Genomic DNA, 16738 nt, shown 5'->3' with positions numbered 1-16738 from the left:
CTAAATCAATTCCAAGTATTTTGCTGAGCAATACCAAAAGGAAAAGGCAGAGCAGGTTTCTCTAACAATGTTTTCCAAGAGTTCAAAATGATTAATCATGTAAATACTGTCAATAATATTAGATCCACTGATACCTTATGCTTCTTATCTCATATGTATGTTGTGCTTTAGTATGACACTTGGCACAGAGATCTGTCACAATTTTAAACCAATCTTTAAAAAAGTTAGTTCTTAACATTTTGTAGCATGTTGATATGACACAGGCCATAGAGTCGTGCTTTATATCTGGACCAATAAATTAACAGAAATTTCAGAAAATACTATTGCCATAGTAATAAAAGGCAGAGGGCACAACACTGCAAAGGTTCTTATAGATGCTGAAGATGTGTTCTTTTACCTTACACAGCTCTCTTAATAAACTTATGGAAATCCATCATAAGTCTTGTCAGACTGCTTCACTCTGGCAGAGAGGCAAAGAGAAAGTGGCTCTACTCACCGTTAGGCAAGAGCTACGTGAATTCGTATTATCCAGTTTGCAAGCAAATAACTTCCATTTTACTGTGATGCACACACCTACTGTGGTTTGTCCCTGTCACTCTCACTAGAAGGCTTTTTCAGAGACTTCACTCTTCTCATGGCTGGAAACCGCCTCAGCTCCAGCCTGGATGGACTAACTTTCAATATATATCCATTTATTTTAATGACAACATTGTCTGGCAACTTAAATAGCTTCTTTCCTCCCTAGTATTTGCCCTGCCCTTCTTTCCCCTCCCCTTGATGTATTTATAGAGAGCAATTGTATATCCCTCATTCTTTGTTTTGTCCAGTACTAATTTTCTGCATTTCTTTCAATGCTGTTTCCTAATTATGGCTGACAGACTGTTCTCAGTACCCGGAGGAGCTTTGACCAGAGGAGCCTCCTACAATGGTGTTTGTACTCAGGTATCCCTTCTTTAAGTCTCCTACATGATATCTAAGGAGGATCAATTTTGCCTTTCCCATGGTTTCACCCCAGTTCTCTCGGGATCCTGCTGCGACTGACCAAGACATTGTGGTCTTCCCTTCACCCAACCAACTTGCCACAGTTTACAGCAGAAATCATTTCTACCTTAGTCTGGGTGTGATCCAGCACTTGCACTGTTAAGTTCTACCCCACACCTCCAGCTCTCTGTTCCTCCATAATGGAACCAGTATTTTTCTCCTCTGACTAGACCACTTTTAATAACAATGGAAGTGTTAACACTTTGAAGAACTAGATGAAACAGTGATGCTTGAAAAGCTCTACTCAACCTTAAGGTAGCCCAGTAATTCCCTTTCTAGAGTAGCTGGCACCATGCAAACATTTCCCCAGCCCTAATACATTGTATTAAACATTTATTGTTTATTTTCTCTATTTTATCTTCACTCTATTGTTCATTACTTCTTGCAAAACATATTCAAAATTTCCAGATTACTAAGCTTAATTAATGAAGCTGTAGGTGTGAGTTCATTTCTCTCTCCTTTGTTTTGGGATATCTTTAAAGGAAAACTTGATACTGTACTTGAAATTTAATTTTTCTTCTTTGAGCAATTTAGGTTGGATAACAAATGCCACTTCACTGTGGGCCCACTACACCTTGTTTACAAATTTTCAAGTGCGTAAATGTTAGCTTTTATTTCTACAGATTCTCTCATTTTTCTCCATGATCTGTACCATCATCTTTACAGAAAAGAAGAAAGAGAACTTGCTTGGTTTCTACACAGTCTTTAATCTCTTCCAGAGAGAGTACTTGCCATGTACCAGATTCCCTTTTATTTGTGTGGTAGAAGAAACTTTCAGTCTTTCAAATATTGTTACAGATGATAAGTCTGTAAACATGACAGATCTGACTGCACCCTCTTCTTCCAGGTTCCCAAAATGCCATTTTCACTGATGATCTGGTATGCTGCGGACTTTCACTCTCTTTGCTAACTTCTAATATTTTTATTTCTTTTTTAAGGATTTGTAAGGTGCTAGCACTCTTCATTTTCTCCTTACAGTACAAATTACAGATTTTTAAATTATTATTTAAATTAAAGAAATTCTAATAGGTTTGGAGCCTTCATCCAATTAACATCACTAACTAATTTCTTTAGGTACAATACTTCACAAGGACAAATTTTGAGAAACAAACAGGACTATTCTTGTTCATTCTTTCATTTATTTTCAATTTAATCAAGTTGGGATAACTTTAGCTAGGTTATTTTCTACAACCAGCTGCTCTATGTCATCACTACCTAACAAAGATCCCCTAGAATAGCATCATGGTAGTCCAGTGATTGCTTGCTGATGAAATCTGCCAGCTATTACACCCTGGAATAACTGGCTCTACTGTTATCAGCAACATTTGCTTTATACTCTGTTTCTGATCAGTTAAAATCTCCCACAATGAGGCAATGCTTGGGAGCTTCTTTTTCATGCTCCTCATCTGAGTTAGACCTATCTGTCACATGTTGCTCCTTAGTGGCCCTTCAGAAGACCTTTAGTTTTGCAAATTCCTTTCTGCCCCTGCCACCTCTCTCTGCCTCTGTAGGCAACTTCACTGCTACTGACTGATGTCTCTCTGCCATTGGTTTTATTTCTAGTTTTCTTAAAAGACTACACATTAGTTTAAGTTACTTTCAGTCATAGATCACCCATCCACCATCCTTCACTATTCTTGGAAGATTTGGGGTCATCTTGGATGCTGCAGCTCTACCCTGTGTTTGCAGTTTTTGTATACAAACATCTTGGCTCATTTTCTGTGACAGTGTGAAGGTTTTTTTCAAGTATCACATCCCTTTTATTCCTAACACCCAGGGCACACACACACCACATTCGCACCTGTGCCAGTGTTGATTTTGCCTGTCCATTTTTCTCCCATCTGATATTTCTTTCTCCCTAACTTATTCATCACTTTCTGCTTTTCAGAACCAGGCATCAAAATACTTACAAGTGTCCCCCAATGTCCTCTCCCATTTCTTAGAATTTTTGTACTGATTATACTTATGTATAAATATACATGTTGTTATCATCTATTATTTTGTAACATGCTACGTGACCTAACCCTTATACTATATTGATACCAATTATAGCAATCTTGGTTCCAGAAAATCAATGTCAAGTTTGCTCCAACAGAGTTCATCTAGTTTGTGTGAAAAATCCTCCTTCTTCTCAAAAGCTAAATTCCTCACAACACTCCTCATAACACTAATTCTTAAGACATCTGCTGCTCTTTATTATCTTGCATGCTTTAACACACCCTCTTCAGGAATGAAACCCTGCAGTGGGAGCTTTTCCTTCAGGACAAACCTACTCACACAGATTTCCTCTGGTTTTCATTCTTTCCTTCAGTCTTCTATCCTACAGTGTGAGCTAGTACAGTTATATTTCATCCCAGAAATGATTGCACTGCCAGCAGCACTAAAATGGCTTCTGTTTTATAAATGGAATAAATAATAAACTGCATGCACATACTGTGTGTGTATTAGCCTGGAATACAATAATTTTAGCTTAAAACTATGCTATAATAGTACTGCTGAACTTACATTTGTGAGACAGTTTTAAAATAGTTTTTGTTAAAATAAGTGTATCTTTGCATGAAAGAGCTAAAATGAAAGCTTGAATATACTTTTGAACTTGAGTAGCTTTGTGAAATGTCTCATCAGTTCTCCTGGAGATATTTTAGTCATTGGGAGTTAATCATTACCTGAAATTATGGGAAAAACCTATTCAAAACCAGTCTACCATGTAGTGTTGTGTTAGGGAAGAAATGCAGACACTGACTCATAGCTGTCAGTTATTTATTCAGTCTGTTATGATGTGATTCTTTCCAACATTATTTTTATTTTGATCTACAGTAAGATGCTGATCTGACAGATGAGAGTAAGACCCTGCCCACCCTAATCAGTGGAGACATTTGAGTGTCAAACGACCAGAGGAACACCACAAAATTTTAAAACTGTATGAGAAACATACATAAAGGTAAAGAGATTAATGAGTTATGTTAATCTGGAAGAAGCATCTGAATGCTCTCTTAAATCAGAAAAATTGTGCTCGGCAATGTCTGAGAGCAACAGGGTAAACCAAGAAAAAATTCAAACAAGTCAAACACTGGTGTTATGGTTGCTCCCAGGACTGTGTCAAGGCATGGATATGGCAATAATGAAACCTCCAGGGAACAGCAGACACAGGGCTTGGGCTGACACAAAGGAGGTGCCTCACTCTGCTCGTTCCGTAGACGCAGTCAAGAGCAAACTGTTCTTAACTTGGGCATATCAGATGTACAGAGTACACCTTTCCTTCTGTACTACAAAGCCAGGCGAGTTCCTCTCAAGCTCTGTAGTGTATCAACTTTCTTGCATGTAGGGAAAACAGAAACAACTTCTTCTGCCTGTGTCATGTTAACATGAAGATTAGACAGGATGGGTACATTGACACAATAGCCAAAAATCATGGTAGAAATTTGAATTTAGATTATCTTAATAGTAGTGTCAGCACTTGTGGAAAGTGTGTATTTGTCGTGTTCTCATGATGTCATAATTTTCTGTCTAATTTTGTGAAATTTGATCAATATTCAGTTTTAAGCATACAGAGAAGTAAACAAAACCATTGCAGTAATTTATTCAGACTGTGCTGACACACAGCTATTCACGATGCCTGTGCATCATATTACTGATAAAAATATTCATTTTTACTAGGTCTCCTTCATCATCAGTTTGCTCAAGGGGAGTAATAAAGCCTATTTTTCCTTCATCCTGTACTGATGTTTATGTTCTCATGCGTTACCATCTGATTTGTCCTGACCACTTCAAAAGGAGTATTTTTCTTTTTTCTCCTGCTGCTTCAAAACCCCCTCTTAAGTTTATTTTCTGTGCTTGTGGGTTGGGCAATGACAGTTTGATTTAACTCATCCTTCTGAACTTGCATATTAATGAATAATTCAAGACTTGGCCTTTCACATATATTCTTCTAAGGTCATGGTTTTTATGGTGCATCATTTTCTTCACAAACCTGGTGTTGTGCTTCTTCTGTTGTTATAGTGAAGCTTGAGGAAGATTGTTCCTCAGAAATAATTTCTCCCCTCTTACAACCAGAACCAGTCCAGGCTCAGAGTCAGACAAAGCATCACAAGCTCCAGCCTGGGCAGCCTTCCTGGCAGAGGAAATTCCTCAGTGCAGCTCTTGTGGCAGAAATCTGACAATCTCTATCTGTTTACAATGTTTATTAATACTCTGGGTAACGGCACAGGCACCACAGAGGCCTTGATTCTATTCCACAAGGATGGCAGGTAAATATTGCCAGAAGAATAACAGTCCACTGTCAGAAGCAGGGGATTTCCAAATTTGAGGCTGAAAGCCTGAGTGGAGGACAGCCAAGCACAAGAGATGTGGAAGCCAGGAAAGGGTCAGAGAGGAAGCAAAGCTTGCTGAAGCTGATTTTAAACAACCATTTGAGGTATTGGCTGAGGTTTTAATATCCTCTGCTGTCAGATGAGATTAATTGCTGCTAGCATGGTTCTCAAGGAGGGAAGAAGCATCTTCTAGGGATGCTAAGGGTCATCATTCCAAGTAGGTTTTCTGCCCTGGGGAGAAATGGCAGCATTTGCATTTTCTACCCCCAGACAGTTCTGCTAAGGAAGAAAAAACACTCTCTCCATGACCCTCATAACACACCTCTGCACAGCCAGAAGGCTTTATCATACAAATGCCATTCCTAACTAGTCTGGCAGAGCCTCATTTCAGGGGCAGCTAGTGCTAAATGAAATCTCATTTGGACCAGGCTCTACCTCCCACACAAGTGGCCTGCAGAAGGCTGAGGATTGCCTTACCAGTCTTCAGGCTGTCTGGGTGCCAGCAATGGGAGACAAACCCCAAGGAGAAGCCTATCTCCAGGTTCACAACTCTGTACCCCAGGAAAAGGATGAGATCCACTGCCAGAGCACTACTACTCCAGTTCTACTCTGCTGAAGTCATCCCACCTGCTTTGGGTGCTACTGGAAAAAAGTACTGAGTTCAGAAAATCAAATGGATTTGTGTTTTCTTAAGTATAGGATACCAGAGAGCAAGACAGATCAGAGTTTTAATACCATTGAGATGCTGACGAGGTCACAGACATCTGATTTAAGAGGCATATTCCTATCTTCCTAAACTTTCAAAAAGAAATATTGTTAATGACAGTACTGACATCTCATGCATTTCCCCAAGCTCCTTCACTCCTACCTGATAGCATGAATGTTTAATTAAAGCTTTGGCAGAGAAGTAGATCAGGACTACTGTATCATTTTCCCTTCAAGGCATGCTTCAGCAAGCTGATGCAGATTGCTTGCTCGATGAGATATATCAATATTATAAGGCACCATGTGTCAGGCCAAACACACTAAAGGCTGTGTTAAATTTTAACATAGGTCATGAATCACTTCAACTAATTCAGCCAACCAGAATTAATATGAAAAGTATGAGTAACAAGGGGCTGTTTTTTGTTTTGGTTTTATATAAGCAGGAGGATGAAGCATCTGAGCAAAGGTTCATATGTGACAACCACTGTAACTTGGCTTATGTAGGAATGGTTCAGACATTTGGACCACAATGCAGAAAGATCTACATTTTCATTTTGTTGAAAACATCATTATAGCTTTCTGAGAATTAAAATTTTGACAATTTGATTTGGGGGAGACTTTTAAGACCATCAACTCTGATATAAAATAATAAACGGTGTATATGAAACAAAACCTTTTTAAAATGAGTTTTCCCTGACATTTCCTGAAGAGAGAACAGGAAATGGTCAAAGTGAGCGCTGAATTAATTAGTTTTTCTCTTTTTCACCATTTATTGGCATTGTTAGCTATATTTCCTTACAAAGTGTTCAACTGTAAAGTTATTTTGAGTTAAGTCACAAACATAAACTAAAATCACAAACTGAAGTGCATTGAATGAGCTTAGACTTTACTTGCACTGATAATGATTGTATGCCCTACACAGCATGATAAGTATTTACATGATCTTACATACTCTGAGCAATATGTCGTCATGATTCATCATTCTTTATCTCTCTTTATTTTTGCCGATTTTGCTTCTTTTATAACTCACCTCTGTCCAGACCAACACACAACTCCTTATAAACACAAGCTTAACCATACCTAGACATTCAAGCTCAGCTGGGCAAAGAGGTGATGTTTTCATAAGTTTAACAGTTTGCCTTTCTATTCCAGTAGCATGGAAATATTTTGTTCTCTGAAAAAAAAAAAGTTCTTTTTTTCCTCCTTGTTTTAGGATGTGCACTGATGATGCATCTGACAGTGATGTTTACTGAGGACTATAATTAAAAGCACTTGCTGCAATAAGGTTACTCGTTCACTTTCTGCACACTTTTGGTAAGTGTATGGTATCTCAGAACCTGTGCCTGTCACCGGGGACACTGAGCTCCACAGCTCTGCCAGGAGGAAAGGGACTGGTTTTGGCATCGGGAATAGCAGCAGCTCCAGAGTGAAAGCCCATTGTTCGGAAGTGGCACAATCATCCGAGATGGTGGCACAGCGAAAGAAGCGCTGAGAGCATTGCAACCAGAGACGCGAGTAACAGGTCTATTCATAGCCCTGCTTTTCCCCAGGGGATGGCGTCTTGCAAGTGACTTCATTAACTGCTGACAGCAGACAGACTGCGCCGCGCTGGGAGCGAAAGGGAAACACTCATCAGATGGCCCCAGCCACAACTGAGGAAACGCACAGAAGAGATAACTGGCAAGCATGGTGCTTTCCTTGCCATTCAGAAGAAGTTAGTCACATCCCTGAATGCAATGCTTGTTTCTTTTCTTTCGGCAGGGCTATCTTCTTGTGTGCAGAGCTGCTCTGCACAAAGGGTGCTGCTGTCGATTCAACGCACCCTTGGAATCTGCCCAGGCTGTGGGAGATGGCATCTGAATTCCAGATCAGTTGCTAACTGTAAGAAAACCGCCCAAATATCTTGGCATTTGTTGATTTTAATAGTTGGGAGAAGACACCCACCAAGCCTTGTTACCTGTCATTCACATCCTTGCTGTGTTTGACCTCTTGCACTGTGTGCAGTAGAACTTCCTTCACTCCGTGGCCAGCAGGATGTGTGTTCACTTTGGTGTCTCCAAGGCATTTACTCACAAAATAGGGTCACACAGCCCAAATTACCTGTATCCTTAAAACCAGGGGACTTCATCCACACCCATCCTTACTGAACCAGCTCTAAGGTTGTTTGCCTGCCAGTGCTCTCCACAATCAAAAGGTCTTACTAACAGCTAAAGACTGAAACACAGGGCTTTCTACACACAGGTACTTCCTCCTTTGCTACAAAAATTTACAGAAAAACGTGTTGCCTTACCTGCTGCTCCCCAGGGCACTTGCACATTTCTCGTGTGCAGAGCAGACTCTCCGGCACTGCAGACATCCTTGCACCACAGCCCAGCTTTCTGCAGGATCACAGAGAGATTCTCTTTCTCTGCATGGCAGCTGCCTTGCTTCTTACCAGCCCTGAAGCCAAGCCTCTGTTTTAAAAGCACACCACCATCCTGCTCCTTCAAACTTCAGTTTTCTCTGTGGATTCTCCAAGAGTCTGTGTTTCAAACATTAATACTTTGATTATTGGCTTTCTTTAGCAGATTTTCTACTCTCCAAACCCTATCTCCTATAGAAAGTCTGACAAAAGCTGGCCTAAAATTCCATTAGTCAAAGTCCTGTTCTCCCCAGAGGAAACACTGCTGGTCCTTCATAACCAGGCAGGCTATTTATAGGAATGGTGACAGCGTGTCTAACCCCACAGTACAATGAGAATGAGGCAGTCCAGAGAAGACAGGATGATAGAGGCTGTTCATAAAATCAAAACTGGAATTCATGTTCTGTACGTCAATAGGGATTTAAGCAACCACTTGCTTTCCCCATTCCAGAGGGAAGAAATAAAGGCCCTCTTAGCACAGGGACACACAACACGTTGTCACTGGAATAATTAATCCATTATTTTAAAGAGTAATGTTGAAGTTTTGTATCTGTTATAATCCTAATCTCCCCTCTTTCTGCAATGCAGTGCTTCCACCTCACATGCACCTGCTGCTTTCACACTTCCCAAAGGAGCCTCCTCCTCATAAACTGCATTGCATGTTCATCTTAATAGACATAAAACCAGGTTCTTTGATCTGAGCAGCAAAGTACAATTAGTTTGGGATAGAGAACAGAGGAATCCCAGACAAGCGCCAGACAAAAGCAGAAATGGCAGAGAGGCAGAATTACCTTAGGGAATACACAAGGAAGCATCAGTGCCAGCTGGGTTGCAAATCAGAGCAGCAAACAGCTGTAACACTCTCTTCTAAGGTACTAGGTGGGAAGCCAGGCATAAAGAGCAGGGGCATCCCAGTGTACACATCATTTCCCTGGGCAGTAGTTAGGGAGCTGTAAGAAAAGAGAGAAGACATAAAAACCAGGCAGAGATGAGATGAGGATCTAATGCTGGCTTAGTAAGGCACCAAGCTGAGAATTAGAAAAACCTGTGAAGAGGCAGGGAAATGACATTACTTGGAGTGGGACTGGAAGCTACAGTGGCACAGTGGGCTCAGCAGCTCACCAGCCCCTTTCCCATGTCCAGGCTGCCCAGATACAGGGGCAGACCTCATGGGTCCCAGCTGAGGACCCCTCACCACCATTACTGCCATGTTTCCCTCTACCTACAGTAATAAATAAAGCCCCCACCTCATCTCTGCAAGACCCAAGTAGGAAGTTAACCAGCTCATGTTCCACCCTGTCTCATCACGCCTGGGGCACAGCCCTTTGGGCTCAGGTGCATAGGTGGGGAAGGCAACTGGCAGCCTGTGCTGACTCTCCCCATGTTGAAGACTTGTGGGTTGTGCTGCCTTGGAATTGACACCCTGTACTGTCGTCCCCCTACTCCTGCTTACAAAGAAATTAAGCCCCTTAGCAAACTTCATCCCCTTTGTTCCTGTAGGTGACTCCCAGCAGCGAGCTGGTGGTACTGCTCCTGAGGCAGCTGGGGTGTCTCTCAGAGTCTGGGTGATGTCAGGTGCTGCAGGGCACCCCCACAAAGCTCTGACACACTCCAGCTCTGCTCAGCCTGTCCCTGTCCTGAGCCACCCTGAGATGGGGCCTGGTGAGCTGCAGTGCAGGGTAGCACTCTATCTGGAGAACAGAGTCCAGAGAGGGAAGTCGTGGGGACTGATGGAGGTTGCTTCTTTAATGTCAGTGTCACCCATGACTGCGTTTGCTTTCTGCCAGAAAGTTGCCTTGGGCCAGAGATGGCTCTGTGTTCAGTCCAGCCTGTGCTGGGGTGTGAAAAGACAGGGGTGGAAGGCAATTTCCTGCAAGAGCATCCGAGCTGCAAAGGTGATTCAGAGGGGAGGGAGAAGGGGGACAAATGACAGTCAAAAGAGCTTCAGGGAGCTGGTCATGGACCTAGAGTGGAATTAATAAGCAAAGAAGTAAGGTGAGAGTAGGAGAAGTAGGTTATACTCTAAGAGAAGGATCCCTTAGAATTGGATGGAAAAACTCACAGAACACAAAGTTTGCTCTGAAGGAGCAGTGACACTTGTGGCCCCCATATAAACCCACATCATGGCTTTTCACTGATAAGTCCCTGGAAGCTAATTAGGACCTAAAGTTGTAAATTGGCGGTTGATTATGAGGCCAGAAGTGTCTGGAGAACATGGGCACGGCAAGAAAGCCCAACACACTCCTCCAGCCAGAACCCATGTGGCATAGGCAGCACCTCCCTGCCCTCCCCATTGTTGGCTCCCTGTCAGGTACAGTGAGACATAAATTGCCTTGGCAAGCTGAGTCTGGTGCACGGGGTCACTGAGCAGCATGTCAGTGATGTGCTGAAAGCTGCTCACGGCAGCTGGGGAGCACGAGGGGAGGGGAGGCTGAGGGTGGTGAGGGGGGCTGAGCTGTCCTGACAGCAGCAGGTGAGACCCAGCACGTCAGCAGCACCAGAGCTCTCCCTGCCCTCTCACAAACCCAGCAGCCCAGCCCACGTGCCAGGTGCTGACATGCATTTATAGATATGCACATGATACCAGTCAGAAATAACATCTTCCTGAGCTTTTAACATTAATGTGGCACTAGGTCTGGGACAGACTAGGGAATTCTATTACATACCTTTAAAAATGGGATTTAAATAGCTACAGAATGACTGGCTAATAGTAAATGGCAATAAAACTTCTCTACCAAATTTGAAAAATAACATGAAAAGAGAAAGACAAAACTCTTCCCCATTGTGCTTGCCTACCACACACACCTTCCAAAAGACATGGCTGGATTTTGGCCTTGATACCTGGAGGAATATATTGTTAATAACTAGAACTGAATTTGTACTTAGATATGTACTCCAGGGAAAAATATTACCCAGGCTGTCTGCAGTGGTAGCAACTCATTACCATAATTCTTTTTTTCTTCATAGAGGCACAGAATTAAAAGATCTCTTTCCTTCTTAAATAAAGATCCGAGGCTGGATTCATCCCACACATAATTCTGTAATTTCAGATCCTCTTGATTGATGATTTCTTCAGTAATCCCTAAGGATCAAGAATAGAAAATTTGAAGGGAAAGAGGATGTATGTTAAACACAACTATGAGTGCCTTAATGCACAAACAATAAGTAAGACCAGAAAATATTTTTCCTGTAATAAAATGCAGACTCCCTTAATCCCCAGAAATTCACTGTTTTTCTTCAGAGCAAACATTTATTGGTAATACACACTTCCCTGAACTAGGTAAAACTCACAGCTGCAAGAGCAGTGGTGGTAAACCAGAGGACCAGACAAGAAATGAACAAAATTACATGTAAAATTATTTTTGAGAGGCTCAGTGAAATCAAATGCTGTCATTGCTTAAGACAATCCACCTCACTGACTGTACTGAATTTGCCTAGATACACCCCTGAGAGCAAAAAATGCAGCTGCCTGGCATAAAACATGGAGATACAGAAACCAAACAAATTCCCATGTGAGAACTTTATCAAAGCAGGGAGAATAAACTCCTATTTACCCGTTATGCAAAATTAGGTAATAGAAATACATGAATATTTTATGGGACAGATTCTTCTGAGATATATTTATTCAAGGTGGCCAAAACCCTCGGGCCTACGTTCTTGAAGATATTTACTTAATCTGTGGTTAAACCTTTTGGTCAAACAAGTGTTATCACTTTACATCCTGAAGGACAAATGCTGCCTTTGCTTGATTTGTAGATATAAAAGACGCTGGGGGTACTGATGGAAGCAGCTTATGTTTTTACTTCTATTACAGTGCTGCTTTAATCAGAAACAGAACTTTGTGGCAGAAATTGCACAAATAGCATACGTATAGGTACAACTTATACCCAGAAATTCAACACAGGTGAATTAATTCCACAGCAGCAGAGGTAAATTTTACACAGAAGTTGCTAGAGAGGAGGCATGACGGGGTGGAGTCAGAGCATACTGCAATCTGTAAGTAAAGAGCACCTGAAGGGTGTATGGGTTGAGGAGGCACTTCATGAGGCCATAGGAGAGGACGAGCTCTGCCTCTGCTCTCGGGTAAGGGGACTGCTGAGCACTCTGCTGAGGAGAAATGCAGGCACCCCTCAGGGTCTGCCCCAGACCAAGCACAGTGCCAGAAATCACTATCCAGAACAGAACTGAGTAGTAAATACATGATTTTTATTCTATCAGTCACAAGCCTGAGTGGAATGAAATGTAATGTAGTGCTAACAATCTCAAAGCATTAATAAGGAAAATTTAGATCAGAACATGACTTTCATAATTAATAAAACAGGTAACTATTGTACAATGCAATACATGCATTGTACATGCAATAAATGGTTACAGGTGTCGTGTAGGACTGAATTATTAACAACACCACAGATGATTTCATTACAATGCTACAATTGCTTTTTTTTATAACATTCTTAATGCAGTAAAATATCTTTATAAGCCAGAATGAGCATGATTATAATAATAATTATTATTATTAATTAGGCTGCATAAATGAACACTAGTGTTTAAAAAAAATCAAAGATATTAAAGTCATGAACAGTAGCAACACTGACTAAACAGCTAAACTTCAAACATACTCTTTTCATAGCCAAATCAATTTCTGAAAAACCTTACAAGGTAAAGGATATACCACTAAACCTATCATGTTATTTACACAAATTATGAAAATAAATGAGCATTAACAATTTTATCTGTATTTCATGATGAATTATATTCTCTTTTGCAGCCAGCATCGTATTTTATCAAGAAAGTTGTTGGAAACACAGGGAAATTGTTTAAAAATATTTTTTTAATTCATCAGTTGAACGTACTTTTTTAATATTATTAACTGCAAATTGGAGTGGTAATAAGAATATGTGCTCTGAAGCCTCTAATGATGTGTTGCACTACTTACCATTCAGGACAGACATTTCAATTCAGAAAGTGCTGAATGCATTACCAGGACCATTGTCCAGAACCTCTGCCAGACATATCATTTGTCTCTATTGTGGTAATAAAGAGATTCCTGGCATTCTGGTATTAAGAAACCAGAAGTAATATATTAGTTTTACTTTACCTCTGCTACTTAATAACGAGCACATACAATAGAGCACACAGTTTAGAAGACTATGAAGATAGTATCCTATTGAATGACAGACTGTCTGGTTGATTTACATGAAATACCAAGTGCTCGTATGAGAAAAGGTTAAAATTAGATTGACGAGCAAATGTGCTACCAGACTGCTGGCTGACAAATGGCAAAGTTATGCCAACGTATTACTTATTCTGGAGGCGCCCAAGAAGCAAGCAGGAGGATAGTAATTCATGTGCTAAAATATATTCACATTTAGCATAAACAAAGAGTCCTCAGGGTCTGCAACAGGAACATATTAGCTACATGTAATTTATGCCAACCAGTAAGTCAGTGGAACAATTTCATTATTAGATATGGAATTTGAATGACTTGTATTTTCTGAAGTCAAGAGTGGGCTGCTCTACTGTCATTTAAATTATTTCAGAATAATGCTCTGATGAATGACTACATTGTTCTTCCAATAAATTGACTCTTGTGCTACATCCTCCTTCCTGCTACCAGCCACACAATGAAAATACAGATTAGTCATGTAGCTTTTCACAGTGGCTCTTGGATTATAGTCTGGCTGCTTCTTGGTCACCATAAAGAGCAGACTAATTTAGTAGTGGTGACTCCTTTCCCTTTCTCTTTTCCTTTCAGGAAGTTCTGCTGAGATCCATGCAGCCATCCATACTAAAACTTGTTCCCTAAAAGGTGTGAACTAAGAAAAAAAATTTGGCTTGCCCAAATAAAGGCAGTTTGAGCCTTAAAATTCAGCAGCAAAGATGCTGACAAACTGACTTTCATGCTCTGGGCATGTCCTCAGGTCTGAAAGTAAAGTTTCCTGATTCTATGGGTACAAAAATCAACCCATCAGAGATATGGGGCACCTCTGCAAGCATCAGCTTTAATGAATAGAAGGTGGATTTTGGTGGTAATGGGTAACAACCAGTCAGATGTGTCTCAATTTTGTCTATAAACTAAAAACAACATTCTGAAAGAGATGGAAACAAATTACTGCTGCCTGCTACCTTATAACTCATTTTACACACTTAACTAATAACACCTTGAAAAGCTGTTAACTGTACAAAGTGGACAATGCAAAACTGTACCTTTCTCCCTTAGTAGCCAATGGCAATTCTGCAGTTTTCTCCTGTGGAATTACAGGTTAGCTATAAAGTGAATTTTTCAACATGTCAACATGAATTAAAATGGAATTTACAGAGCAGACAATATGGGCTTGAACCTGCTCTTCATTGGAACAACTTTTTGATATTTTGTTAGTATGAAATTTCATTAGCATTAGCACTAAAGCTTTAACAGACCCAAACCCATTTGCCAACCTGTTTCCTTAGGGAAAAGTGTTCTTATTTCCTTTCCAATCGGCATGACAGACAGCAAGTTAGGGGAGGGAGTTAATTGTCCCCATTAGTCATCACCTTGTCAGGATGACTGGCAGTCAGTAGCCTTCAGGCTTGCTTGAAAAGCTAAAGCCAGTTGAGATCTTCTTAAGTCTGGACTGGAGAGACACCTCTGGACCTGCTGCCCCTCAGTGACACCTGAAAAGCTGGTCCAATATTTTATGCCAGGTCTTTAATATGTCTGTTAGTTCCTCTTCGTCCAAAACTCCTGTCAATAACAGGGGAGAGGAACAAAAGGGAATTCAAGGTTTGAACCCTATTAGGTTCTCTTTCTAGCCTCCTCCTACTCCTGCAGTGTTATTCTTGCAAGTCATTGATAACCAAAGATATGCAGGAACAATTTGTTACTATCTAAAGTAATCCACTAGAGTGCAAAATAGTCTATAAAAAGAGTAGCCGTTTCTGGAAAAATCTCTGCTTTAAAGCTATGATATATTAAATGGAGTTTACACCAGAGCCTTCACAAGTAGCTGTTGGAAGTAGTTATTAAAGGAGGTATTAGGCTAGATTCAGATCTTGTGCAAACAGTTGTAGCTCCCGCGAGTACGATCACACTGACAGGCTGGTTTCAGTCCTTTAGGCAAGAGAGAGGCAAAAAAGTGAGAGACGCTAGCAGAGCATCTGCTAGTTAGATCAAAAAAAGTCTGTCTTGTTGGCAGAGCTATTGTCCTTTGGTCACACCAATCCTAATTTGAGTCCTGCTTGCAGCAGCGTATAAAACCTGTGACAAACATAGTCATGCTGACACTGAGCTGGATGCCAAAAGAAGATAATCACAAGTACTTGAGACTGCAAAGAAAAAAACCAAAAAACCAAACCAAAACAAAAAGAAAATCCCAACAAGCCACACATAGGGAAGGAAAACTTTCAGGTCTGAAACTGGGGTGGGGGGGGGGTGGTGGGGACAGAAATCATGTCTTTTCCTCCCCAAACCTCATTCAACACCAAAAAAAAATCCTTAAAAATTGCAGGCACATGCCTGGATCAGATCTTTTTCCAGAAATTCAAGTCTATGTACTGTTTAGCCTAAAGCTAGGGTGTATGCAAAACAGAGAAATACTTTATATTTCCAGACTTACAGTACTATTATTTACAACTGTCTGTGAACTGTCCTACTTGTTCTGATTGCTCTTTGGGTCTTTTATTGTGCCTGATACAGCAATCTGGCCTGGTCCAGAGGTGAATCATCTAATTACTTTGAAGACAGACAAAATCCCTGGCAGAGATTAACAAATGCTTCTTGTAGTCCACATCTAAGAGCGAGTCTGTGCAGGTCAGAGCCACTGGCCTCAGGCACTGGTGATGAAGGCCAAGGTTGTGTCCAGCAGAACCTGGACCCAGAGGGGTTCCAGAGGGGAACACAATAGTCTGAAACACATTGGCTACATGATTCTCCCTGACCAAAAGGGATGCTGCAAAAAGCTTCTGAGATCTGAAGCACTAACATCCTCTGCAAGTTATGGTTAATTTATTCATTAGATTCAAGCTGTACACATAGAGACAAGCAGCAAAAGTATCCATTTCTGTGGGCCCCTTCTCCCACTTGCCATATCTGTATTAGTTATCTAGATTGATATGTAAGAAGCCCTCTTTAGTGATCACTGAAAGGTTTTCTTGAATGCACTTTGCAAAAATGACCTGCCTTTTCTATATCACTTTAAATACTTAGAATAATTTTGGTTTGTAGTACAGATTTTTTATTTAGCACCCAAGACACCAATTTACTTTCACAGCTTTATCTACTTCCTGAGAAGTAGAAAGGTAT

The 16738-nt window shown here is 40.8% G+C and overlaps 1 protein-coding gene across 1 annotated transcript in view; it reads right to left on the bottom strand.

Annotated features, from left to right (window-relative positions):
- Positions 1 to 9299, bottom strand: part of ITGB6 (integrin subunit beta 6) — a 49950-nt gene extending 40651 nt beyond the window's left edge. The window contains exons 1-2 of the mRNA XM_069020834.1: positions 9249 to 9299; positions 8347 to 8577 (exon numbers count right to left, since the gene is read on the bottom strand). The gene's annotated coding sequence lies outside the window, so the exon portion shown is untranslated. The remainder of the gene's footprint in view (positions 1 to 8346; positions 8578 to 9248) is intronic.
- Positions 9300 to 16738: the final 7439 nt, after the last annotated feature.

Source organism: Aphelocoma coerulescens, chromosome 7 (genome assembly GCF_041296385.1).
Source record: "Aphelocoma coerulescens isolate FSJ_1873_10779 chromosome 7, UR_Acoe_1.0, whole genome shotgun sequence".
NCBI lineage: Eukaryota > Metazoa > Chordata > Aves > Passeriformes > Corvidae > Aphelocoma > Aphelocoma coerulescens.
Note: the sequence above shows the minus strand (reverse complement) of the source record. Positions and strands in the feature narration are given on the sequence as shown.